The sequence below is a fragment of the Salvelinus namaycush genome, chromosome 12 (assembly GCF_016432855.1).
Source record: "Salvelinus namaycush isolate Seneca chromosome 12, SaNama_1.0, whole genome shotgun sequence".
Taxonomy (NCBI): Eukaryota; Metazoa; Chordata; class Actinopteri; order Salmoniformes; family Salmonidae; genus Salvelinus; species Salvelinus namaycush.
The window spans coordinates 12,368,918-12,377,620 of record NC_052318.1 but is presented as its reverse complement, the minus strand read 5'-3'; positions in this window follow the sequence as shown (position 1 = coordinate 12,377,620).

The window sequence follows — 8,703 nt, the reverse complement described above, 5'->3', positions numbered from 1 at the left end:
TCATGACATTTTGTCAGCCTGTGATTGTCAAGAAAATAACTGCCGGTCTCACTGTAATTGACCGTTAATTAGCACAAACACATTTAGCATCTCCTGGCTTCCACGCATAGCCTACAAGCCAGTGATGCAGACCTTTGGAACATCTACATTTTAAAAAGTCTATTAAATGAATTTAATATAGCCTACACCATTACAATACATCCATTATTTCTTTTAGACAGGTCTAAAGAAACAGGATATGTGTCACGCCCTGACTTTAGTTATATTTGCTTTCTTTATTATTTGGTTAGGTCAGGGTGTGACAAGGGTGGTTTGTTTAGTTTTTGTATTGTCTAGGGGTTTTTGTCTTGTCTAGGGTTTTTTGGTTATCTATGGGGATTTTTATTGTCTTGGGGTATGTAGGTTTATGGTGGCCTGAATGGGTTCCCAATCAGAGACAGCTGTTTATCGTTGTCTCTGATTGGGGAGCCTATTTAGGTTACCATTTTCCATGTTGGTTTTGTGGGTAGTTGTCCATGTTTAGTTGCCTGTGAGCACTACGTTGGCTTCACGTGTCGGTTGGTTGTTTATTGTTTTGTTGGCGACATCGTTAAATAAACAAGTATGTACGCTCAACACGCTGCGCCTTGGTCCACTCCTTTAAACGGACGTGACAGAACTACCCACCACCAACGGACCAAGCAGCGTGGTAGGAGGGAGCAGCATTTGTTGGAGAGTTGGACATGGGAGGAAATCCTGGACGCCAAGGGACCCTGGGCACAGATGGGAGAGTATCGCCGTCCTAAAGAGGAGCTGGAGGCAGCTAAGGCGAAGCGGCGACGCTACGAGGAGTTGGCTCGAGGAGGCGTGCACGAGAGGCAGCCCCAGATTTTTTGGGGGGTGGCACACGGGGAGATTGGCGGAGTCAGGTCATAGACCTGAGCCAACTCCTCGTGTTTGCTGTGGGGAGAGAGTGACCGGGCAGGCACCTGTTATGCGGTGACGCGCACGGTGTCCCCAGTGCGCACTCATAGCCCGGTGCGCTACATCGCAGCTCCTCGCATCGGCCGGGCTAGAGTGGGCATCGAGCCAGGAGGGATGGTGCCGGCTTAGCGCATCTGGCCTCCAGTGCGTCTCCTCGGCTCGGGTTATCCTGCGCCAGCCCTACGCACGGTGTCCCCGGTTCGCCAGCACAGCCCAGTGCGGCCTGTTCCAGCTCCCCGCACTTGCCGGGCTACAGGGGGTATCCAGCCAGGAGGAGTTGTGCTAGCTCCACGCTCCAGACCTCCGGTACGCCTCCACAGTCCAGGGTATCCTGCACTGGCTCTGCGCAAGGTGTCTCCCATGCGCCTGCACAGCCCAGTGCGTCCTGTGTCAGCACCTCGAACGTGCCGGGCTGAAGTTGGCACAAAGCCTCCAGTGATGATCCATGGCACGAAGCCTCCAGTGATGATCCATGGCACGAAGCCTCCAGTGATGATCCATGGCACGAAGCCTCCAGTGATGATCCATGGCACGAAGCCTCCAGTGATGATCCATGATACGAAGCCTCTAGTGATGATCCATGGCAAGAAGCCTCCAGTGATGATCCATGGCACAGAGCTGCCAGAGTCGCCCTCCTGTCCGGAGCTGCCAGAGTCGCCCTCCTGTCCGGAGCTGCCAGAGTCGCCCTCCTGTCCGGAGCTGCCAGAGTCGCCCTCCTGTCCGGAGCTGCCAGAGTCGCCCTCCTGTCCAGAGCTGCCAGAGTCGCCCTCCTGTCCGAGGCCCGCGGCGAGGGTCCCCGCTCCAGAGGTCCACGTCCCGCACCAGAGCCACCACCGCGGAGAAATGCCCACCCAGACCCTCCCATATAGGTTTAGGTTTGCGGCCGGGAGTCCGCACCTTTGGGGGGGGTACTGTCACGCCCTGACTTTAGTTATATTTGCTTTCTTTATTATTTGGTTAGGTCAGGGTGTGACAAGGGTGGTTTGTTTAGTTTTTGTATTGTCTAGGGGTTTTTGTCTTGTCTAGGGTTTTTTGGTTATCTATGGGGATTTTTTATTGTCTAGGGGTATGTAGGTTTATGGTGGCCTGAATGGGATCCCAATCAGAGACAGCTGTTTATCGTTGTCTCTGATTGGGGAGCCTATTTAGGTTGCCATTTTCCATGTTGGTTTTGTGGGTAGTTGTCCATGTTTAGTTGCCTGTGAGCACTACGTTGGCTGCACGTGTCGGTTGGTTGTTTATTGTTGTCACGTTCCTGACCTTATTTCCTTTGTTTAGTCTTTGTTTAGTTGGTCAGGACGTGAGCTGGGTGGGTATATTCTATGTTTTGTGTCTCATTGGTTTAGGTGTGTCTGATTGGCCTGATATGGTTCTCAATCAGAGGCAGGTGTTTTACGTTGTCTCTGATTGGGAACCATATTTAGGTAGGCTGTGTTCACTGTTTGTTTGTGGGTGATTGTTCCTGTTCGTGCGTTCATTGTTTTTTCATTGTTCACTTGTTCAGGACTGTAGCGTCGTTGGTTTCGTTTTGTTTATTGTTTTGTTCGTCTAGAAAAGTATTCTAATAAAAATGGATACATACCACGCTGCGTTTTGGTCCTCCTCTCCTTCAACCAACGACGAGAGTCGTTACAATTGTTTTGTTGGCGACGTCGTTAAATAAACAAGTATGTACTCTCAAAACGCTGCGCCTTGGTCCACTCCTTTAAACGGATGTGACAATATGAAGGAAGTGTAGTCTATTTCAGAACAACAGAATAGCATACTATGAGTTGTCCTTATCAAATCAAATGTATTTATAAAGCTCTTCTTACATCAGCTGATGTCACAAAGTGCTGTTAAGAAACCCAGCCTAAAATCCCAAACAGCAAGCAATGTAGGTGTAGAAGCACGGTGGCTAGGAAAAACTCCCTAGAAAGGCCAGAACCTAGGAAGAAACCTGGAGAGGAATCAGGCTATGAGGGGTGGCCAGTCCTCTTCTGGCTGTGCCGGGTGGAGATTATAACAGAACATGGCCAAGATGTTCAAATGTTCATAGATGACCAGCAGGGTCAAATAATAATTATCACAGTGGTTGTTGAGGGTGCAACAGGTCAGCACCTCAGGAGTAAATATCAGTTGGCTTGTCATAGCCGATCATTCAGAGTATCTCTACCACTCCTGCTGTCTCTAGAGAGTTGAAAACAGCAGGTCTGGGACAGGTAGCATGTCTGGTGAAAAGGTCAGGGTTCCATAGGCAGAACAGTTGAAACTGGAGCAGCAGCACGACCAGGTGGGCTGGGGACAGCAAGGAGTCATCAGGCCAGGTAGTCCTGAGGCATGGTCCTAGGGCTCAGGTCCTCCGAGAGAGAGAAAGAAAGAAAGAGAGAAAGAAAGAGAGAAAACGAGAGAAAGAGAGAGAGAATTAGCGAGAGCATACTTAAATTCACACAGAGGCCGAGCAATTGCCGTACCAGGCAGTGATGCAACCAGTCAGGATGCTCTCGATGTTGCAGCTGTAGAATGTTTTGAGGATCTCAGGACCCATGCCAAATCTTTTTAGTTTCCTGAGGGGGAATAGGTTTTGTCATGCCTGGACCATTCTAGTTTGTTGTTGATGTGGACACCAAGGAACTTGAAGCTCTCAACCTGCTCCACTACAGCCCCGTCAATGAGAATGTGGGCGTGCTCGGTCTTCCTTTTCCTGTAGTCCACAATCATCTCCTTAGTCTTGGTTACGTTGAGGGATAAGTTGTTATTCTGGCACCACCCGGCAAGGTCTCTGACCTCCTTCCTATAGGCTGGCTCGTCGTTGTCGGTGATCAGGCCTACCACTGTTGTGTCGTCTGCAAACTTAATGATGGTGTTGGAGTCGTGCCTGGCCATGCAGTCGTGGGTGAACAGGGAGTACAGGAGGGGACTGAGCACGCACCCCTGGGGAGCTCCAGTGTTGAGGATCAGTGTGGCAGATGTGTTGCTACCTACCCTCATCACCTGGAGGTGGCCCGTCAGGAAGTCCAGGATCCAGTTGCAGAGGGAGGTGTTTAGTCTCAGGATCCTTAGCTTATTGATGAGCTTTGAGGGTACTATGGTGTTGAACGCTGAGCTGTAGTCAATGAATAGCATTCTCACATAAGTGTTCCTTTTGTCCAGGTGGGAAAGGGCAGTGTGGAGTGCAATAGAGATTGTATCATCTGTGGATCTGTTTGGGCGGTATGCAAATTGGAGTGGGTCTAGGGTTTCTGGGATAATGGTGTTGATGTGAGCCATTGCCAACCTTTCAAAGCACTTCATGACTCGGGTCTATAGTCATTGAGGCAGATTGCCTTTGTGTTCTTGGGCACAGGGACTATGGTTGTCTGCTTGAAACATGTTGGTATTACAGACTCAATCAGGGACATGTTGAAAATGTCAGTGAAGACACCTGCCAGTTGGTCAGCACATGCCCGGAGCACACGTCCTGGTAATCCGTCTGGCCCTGCAGCCGTGTGCATGTTGACCTGTTTAAAGGTCTTACTCACGTCGGCTACGGAGAGCGTGATCACACAGTCGTCCGGAACAGCTGATGCTCTCATGCATGCCTCAGTGTTGCTTGCCTCGAAGCGAGCATAGAAGTGATTTAGCTCATCTGGTAGGCTCGTGTCACTGGGCAGCTCGCGGCTGTGCTTCCCTTTGTAGTCTGTAATAGTTTTTAAGCCCTGCCACATAAGATGAGCGTCGGAGCCGATGTAGTATGATTCGATCTTAGTCCTGTATTGATGCTTTGCCTGTGATGGTTCGTCGGAGGGCATAGCGGGATTTCTTATAAGCTTCCGGATTAGAGTCCCGCTCCGTGAAAGCGGCAGCTCTACCCTTTAGCTCAGTGCGAATGTTGCCTGTAATCCATGGCTTCTAGTTGGGGTATGTACGTACAGTTACTGTGGGGACGACGTCCTTGATGCACTTATTGATAAAGCCAGTGACTGATGTGGTGTACTCCTCAATGCCATCGGAAGAATCCCGGAACATGTTCCAGTCTGTGATAGCAAAACAGTCCTGTAGTTTAGCAGCTGCTTCATCTTACCACTTTTTTATTGATCGAGTCACTGGTGCTTCCTGCTTTAATTTTTGCTTGTAAGCAGGAATCAGTTGGATAGAGTTATGGTTGGATGTACCAAATGGAGGGTGAGGGAGAGCTTTGTACGCGTCTCTGTGTGTGGAGTACAGGTGATCTAGAATTTTTTCCCTCTGGTTGCACAGGAACGAACATGGAGTGAATACAAAAACAGGAGTACCGTCTAAACATGAAAACAGGAAACAATACTACCTAATACAATGGAGTGCTAGATAAAGGGGAAGTAATCAGGGAGTGATGAAGTTCAGATGTGCCTCATGATTATTGCCAGGTGTGCGTAATAATGGGTTGCTAGGACAGGAGGTTAGTAGACCGCTACATCTATTTCCCGCGGCATCCTTGTGTAGCCGTAATGCCCCCTAAAAAAAACATGCCTTTTGCGGCCAAAGTGCCTGTTGTGCCCTTGGGCTAAATATAATAGGCAAATTATAATTCCCTTCTCCCGGCTGCCTTTCTCCGAAGCACCTCTCACTCACATAGCTCTCTCAGATGTAGCCAATGCCCATCACGTGATGGGGTCCTTCTCACAGGCATTTCAGCTAAGAAGTAGGCTACAAGTGAATGAAGGTAGAACATCCAGGACTCAACTACTTGCATCCCTGTTATCGAATTCCCAGGCGCATATTGATGTTAGAACTGTCCACATTTAGCCTACTTTTCATCAGCCAAAAAGATGAGTAAGCCTAACTAACAGCAAAAGCACTAGCCTACAGTATGACAATCTACTATACCCCATCATACAAAAGTTGACCTATTATATTGGTCAACTTGTCCTATATGTGGATGTTCCAATATTCAATCAATTAGCGGGAAAACACTGTTCTCAAAAGTGATGGCAAATGCGATTATGCATGTACTGATTTACAGTGGAAGTCGGAAGTTTACATACACTTAGGTTGGAGTCATTAAAACTCGTTTTTCAACCACTCCACAAATTTCTTGTTATTAACAAACTATAGTTTTGGCAAGTCGGTTAGGTCATCTACTTTGTGCATGACACAAGTAATTTTTCCAACAATTGTTTACAGACAGATTATTTAAATTATAATTCCCTGTATCACAATTCCAGTGGGTCAAAAGTTTACATACACTAAGTTGACTGCCTTTAAACAGCTTAGAAAATTCCAGAAAATGATGTCATGGCTTTCGAAGCTTCTGTTAGGCTAATTGACATAATTTGAGTCAATTGGAGGTGTACCTGTGGATGTATTTCAAGGCCTACCTTCAAACTCAGTGCCTCTTTGCTTGACATCATGAGAAAATCAAAATAAATCAGCCAACACCTCAGAAAAACAATTGTAGACCTCCACAAGTCTGGTTCATCCTTGGGAGCAATTTCCAAACACCTGAAGGTACCACGTTCATCTGTACAAACAATAGTACGCAAGTATAAACACCATGGGACCACGCAGCAGTCATACCACTCAGGAAGGAGACACGTTCTGTCTCCTTGAGATGAACGTACTTTGGTGCGAAAAGTGCAAATCAATCCCAGAACAACAGAAAAGGACATTGTGAAGATGCTGGAGGAAACAGGTACAAAAGTATCCTTATCCACAGTAAAATGAGTCCTATATCGACATAACCTGAAAGGCTGCTCAGCAAGGAAGAAGCCACTGCTCCAAATCCGCCATAAAAAAGACAGACTACGGTTTGCAACTGCACATGGGGACAAAGATCGTACTTTTTGGAGAAATGTCCTCTGGTCTGATGAAACAAAAATAAAACTGTTTGGCCATAATGACCATCGTTATGTTTGGAGGAAAAAGGGGATGCTTGCAAGCTAAAGAACACCATCCCAACCGTGAAGCACGGGGGTGGCAGCATCATGTTGTGGGGGTGCTTTGCTGCAGGAGGGACTGGTGCACTTCACAAAATAGATGGCATCATGAGGAAGGAAAATTATGTGGATATGTTGAAGCAACATCTCAAAACATCAGGAAGTTAAAGCTTGGTTGCAAATGGGTCTTCCAAATGGAAAATGACCCCAAGCATACTTCCAAAGTTTTGGCAAAATGGCTTAAGGACAACAAAGTCAAGGTATTGAAGTGGCCATCACAAAGCCCTGACCTCAATCCCATAGAAAATTTGTGGGAAGAACTGAAAAAGCGTGTGCGAGCAAGGAGGCCTACAAACCTGACTCAGTTACACCAGCTCTGTCAGGAGGAATGGGCCAAAATTCACCCAACTTATTGTGGGAAGCTTGTGGAAGGCTACCCGAAGCTTTTGACCCAAGTTAAAGAATTTAAAGGCAATGCTACCAAATACTATTTGAGTGTATGTAAACTTCTTACCCACTGGGAATGTGATGAAAGAAATAAAAGCTTAAATAAATCATTCTCTCCACAATTATTCTGACATTTCACATTCTTCAAATAAAGTGGGGATCCTAACTGACCTAAAACAGGGAATTTTTACTTGGATTAAATGTCAGGAATTGTGAAAAACTGAGTTTAAATGTAGTTGGCTAAGGTGTATGTAAACTTCCGACTTCAACTGTATTATAAAGGTCCATTTTAATGGTGAAAATTATCTTCCCTAAACGTGAAACTCACACGCAGTCTATGTATGTCAGTTAGGCTCTACACCGGTTATAAAGCAGATTCATGTCTTAATTTTAAGACGTTATTGGGCCACTTTAGTTGTGATACAAACCTTATCAAAACATATACGCCTATGGGCTATGATACATGAGGTATACGACTATGATTTGATAAAAAGTCGCAAAAAAAGGTGTGCTCTGTTTCTTGCCTTAATGCACAAGCTGGGCATAATTCACAAGTGATAATACATCATTCACAAGTGATAGGCTAATATTGTCACCAGTCAGACTATTCTTCATTTAATGTTGTCTTTACATATACTAAATATTATACAGTAGCAGTCAAAAGTTTGGACACACCTACTCATTCAAGGTTTTTCTTTATTTTTATTAATTTCTATATTGTAGAATAATAGTGAAGACATCAAAACTATGAAATAACACATATGGATGTCATGTAGTAACCAAAAAAGTGTTCAACAAAATATATATATGTCACGCCCTGACCATAGAGAGCCTTGTTATTCTCTATTTTGGTTAGGTCGGGGTGTGACTGGGGGGGGGTGTTCCTATCTAGGCTAATTATTTCTATGTTGGCCTGGTATGGTTCCCAATCAGAGGCAGCTGTTTATCGTTGTCTCTGATTGGGGATCATATTTAGGCAGCCATTTCCCCACTGGTTTTTGTGGGATCTTGTTTTTGTGTAGTTGCCTGTGAACACTGCTTGAGCGTCACTTATCGTTTATTCTTCTTTGTTGTTTTTGTGAGTTTCATTTGATTAAACATGTGGAACTCTGCGTATGCTGCGCCTTGGTCCGTTATTTCATTAGACGATCGTGACACAAGATCCCACTACAACAGGACCAAGCAGCGTGCCCGGGAAGAGAAGGTATCCTGGGCTTGGGAGGAGATAAAGGAGGAGAAGACATCCTGGACTTAGGAGGAAATTATGGCTGGAGACGAAAGCCTTCCGTGGAAGCAGACGCAGGGAGAGAAGGGAGGACAGCGACGATGCCGGGTTTCGCGGCCACAGAGTAAGCCCAAAAGACAGCCCCAAATTTTTTGGGGGGGAGGGCACACGGGGTGGTCGGCGGAGCCGAGGAAT